Source organism: Oreochromis niloticus, unplaced genomic scaffold, assembly GCF_001858045.2.
Source record: "Oreochromis niloticus isolate F11D_XX unplaced genomic scaffold, O_niloticus_UMD_NMBU tig00000601_pilon, whole genome shotgun sequence".
Taxonomy (NCBI): domain Eukaryota; kingdom Metazoa; phylum Chordata; class Actinopteri; order Cichliformes; family Cichlidae; genus Oreochromis; species Oreochromis niloticus.
This window is the reverse complement of record NW_020327194.1, coordinates 7,160-10,952: the sequence shown is the minus strand read 5'-3', so window position 1 is coordinate 10,952 and position 3,793 is coordinate 7,160. Positions and strand designations below refer to the sequence as shown.

Below are 3,793 nucleotides of genomic sequence, written 5' to 3'. Positions count from 1 at the left end.
ATTTTCTTTTATCCTTTCTGACCTGCGTTAATGAAGCAGCCATTAGAGCACCATGTCCGCTATAATAGTTTTGTAGTTTGATGCTTGAGTCATTGCAGACTCGTTGAAACTCCCTCACCTGTCAAAGCAGCGTCTGTGTAATTCGAGTCCAGCAGATGGCAGTGTTTCACTGTCATATGATGGCTGTCTGAAGCTTCTGCTGGATTATTCGTTTAAATTAGATCGTTTTATAGAATAGCTTGTGTTTGCCATTGTTGCTATGCAACAGTAGGGAGGAAAACCTCCCTTTTAACAGGAATATCTAGACATGAGTGATTATTGCAGTGGGGCACTATCTGTGCTATCTATAAGAAATATTAGGAACAATAAAACTCTGGATCAGGGCTCCATTTCACTCCAGTGTCCAGTGGCATTTTAAGAGAGGGAATACCGAGGCTAAATGTCTTTGTAAAAGCAAAAGTCTATTGTTAGCCTTTGCAGTGCAAAGCTATGGATCGATGTGCAGTGAAGAAAAATCGAGGTAGCCAGTCTGTCCTTTCCTAACCAATCACAGAGCTCCTTACATTGCCCTACATGGCTTTGTTGCACTGGAGAATAACTAAATATAATATAAATATAATATAAAGATGATATTGAATGTAATCTTTTGTAGAGTCACTACTTAGTGGGCAGAGGACAGTTATCACTTTGCTGGATGCTTTAAAGTCACATGTTCTTTATTTGCTGTATGCAGATTAACAGGATATTAACAGATTAACAGCTTTCATTAGACTTCATATGATAATCAACAGTGAAGTGTTTCTCTTGTCAGTGTTTATTCTTGCTCATTGAATGATCTCTGTTCAGATAATATGCTGAACTCATCTCATGTTTCTTTGAATAAGGCATCACTTGTCCAGCTGTCAAAATCTGAAAGAGTTACTGTTTCACCACTGAGCACTTTGAATGGTTATTCTTTTATTTAAAAGCATTTATTCTAGCTGCATCAACAATACAACAATAAACAGTGACTTCAACATTAGTTTATCAAAATATATTCAGGGGGAAATGTTCCTACACCCCTCATGTAAAAGTTACACCTCCAAAAGGGAGAAATAATCAGAATAAGGCTTAATCATTGTCTTGATAATAATGACCATGAAAATGAAACTAGGCCTACCTTTAGTTCAGCACACTCAGTGTTACATAAAGACATGCGAACATCCCATCATCCATTCTGGAGCCTACTTTTAAAAAAGCGAGCTGTTTATTCTGGCTGAGTAGCAAACAGAACCAACCATGAAAACCTAAACTGGGAAAACACTCGGAAACCTAGAACACTGGGAACATGGAGACACGGGGTAGGTGAACAGACACTCTGACAAAGGACAGAGGAAAACAGAGACAGTATATACACTGAGGGGTGATCAGGGAAGTGGACAAACATGGGAGCACAGACTAGGATTATCAAAATAAGACAAGTAGCAGCACGGACACCCTTTTCGGTGACAAAAAAGAGAAAATACCCAGTGAAAGGCAGTTCTCTTGGAAAAACTGCCTTATTGATGTCAAAGGTCAGAGAAAAATGTTTGATAGGAAGGCAACCGTAGCTCATACAACCATTTGTTACAACCAAAGAATGCAGAAGAGCATCTTGGTCAGCTAAGAACAGGAAACTGAAGCTACAGTTCTCAAATTTGACATGAGAAGATTGGAAAAATGTTGCCTGGTCTGATGAGTCTTGATTTCTGCTCTGACATGCAGATGGTCGGGTCAGAATTTGGCATAAATAGCATGAAAGGATGGATCCATCCTGCCTTATGTCAGCTGTGCAGACTAGCGGTGGTGGTGTCACTGTGGGGGGTATTTTCTTGGCACATTTTGGGCCCCTTAGTATCAACCGAGTAGCAATAATACTCAGGTAAACATCACAGCTTGCCTGAGTATTATTGCTGAACATGTCCGTCTCTTTATGAGAACAGTGTACCTCTCCTCTGATGGTTGATTCCAGCAGAACAGCGTGTCGTGTCACAAATCTTAGATCATCTTAAACTGTTTTCTTGAACATGACAGTGAGTTCAGTGTACTCTGATGGCCACTGTAGTCAGCAGATCTCAGTCTAATGGAGCACCTTTGGAAGGTGATATAAGAATCATGGATGTGCTGATGGGTTCATAACTTGATGGACTTTTATCCAAACACAGAGTTACAAAGTGCTTCAGAGTTTGAATAAAAGCCACGCGTTAAAATAACTTTACATTTTCAAATCAACCATACAGTCAGACATTTATACTAAAATACAAACATGCAAATGGTTCCAAACTATGACCTGCTTTGGTCATCAGCCAATCACCTTGAAGTTAATTTAACTCCCAACATTCACAGTTTGGTTTGTATTCTTTCATTTAAGTCAACCTTAAGACAACCAGTTGTGGCGTTCAACCTGCATACTATTATTAAGAAGATATGAGCTGTATGAAGTAAACAGAGATAAACATGCCAATTAAAACTACAAAGCAAAACAAACTCATAATTAACTTTAATTAACCAGTTTTTACCCAACAAACAACAACTGGAGCACAGCCAAAACATCTGGTTGGAGCTGTTAGATCTTTGACTCAAGGAGTGCCAGAGCACAGACATGCTGTGTATTCAGATGCTTCAATTCTGGCTAAACATTATTGATGAATCGTTAGTTTGAAAGGGCGAGTCTCTCCTGGAAGCCACTCATTGTGTTGCCACGTGAATGTGTGTGTGTGTGTCACAAACCTTAGTACAGGGAGGGGATTTCCAAACCTGTTTATCCATCTGCTAGTAAATGCTATACTGGCACAGGACCCAGATGAGAAGCTGAATCATCGCTCTCACTGGGAGAAAGACCTGGTGAATCTATGAAAACACAGCGCTAGATTTAATTATTATTTCATTTTCTTTATTCTTTTTAATATTGCACAGAGCTACATTCATGCTACGGTGCCTCTGTGTTTTGGCCCTGAGGTGGAGTCGGAGCTGTGCCATATGAGGGGATTAGCCATGTACAGAGGGAGCGTATCACACTGTCTCCCACACAAACTACAGATAACACACCCTTGTCTTTGAAATCACCTGGCATGGCGGGGGTCTGCCTTCTCATTCAGCACTCAGAGGCTGGTTAGCAATGGGTCTGCCTGGAGGAGCCTAGTCTGTGTCTTTTTTCTCCCATTATTGCTCTTTGTCTACACGGACGGGGCGCTGAGTGACTTCTAAGGAGAAGCTGCATGAGTTGGCATCACGCCTGCTGTGCCCTCATCTGCTTGGGGCACTGTTACACATGCACACACACACACACGCACAGAGCAGAGGTAAGTCTTAATCAGTAACACAGATGACCAGAAGGCAGGGGTGGAGGTCCATCAGTGACCATCTTCATCCGCCCACATTACCACAGCTGGAGTCTGCACATTGTGATGGCCAAACCCGTGGCCACACTCTAAAGTCAGTAACTCTTGTATTTTCATTTCTTCATTTGAACACAGTAACACACTTTAGTTTTCAATAACTTTATTGATTGGTGTGGATACATTTGTTCTATTTGTAAGCGCGCACATTTACTTTACTTATGTATTCATGCCACTTCATTACTTTGATTTTTGACTAACCTTTGTCTTTTTACTTCTTACCTGCCATCATCCCCGGGAGTTGCTGGACAAAAGATGGTAGCCAGGGTTTGAAAGCACTAAATGCAAAGAGGGATAATTGGACCACACCACCACTCCCTGCTGAAGGGGAGAATGTGTGTTTTCTTCAATTTAAAAACAAAGTATTTGCATTTAAT

General features: G+C 40.8%; 1 long non-coding RNA gene across 1 annotated transcript; it reads right to left on the bottom strand.

Moving 5' to 3' along the window:
* Positions 1-390: 390 nt before the first annotated feature.
* On the bottom strand, positions 391-3,564 carry LOC112844623 (uncharacterized). The gene is made up of 3 exons (XR_003217363.1): positions 3,085-3,564; positions 2,749-2,868; positions 391-1,319 (listed from the first exon to the last, which is right to left on the bottom strand). It is a non-coding gene; the product is annotated as an uncharacterized LOC112844623 (long non-coding RNA).
* Between the last annotated feature and the right edge of the window lie 229 nt (positions 3,565-3,793).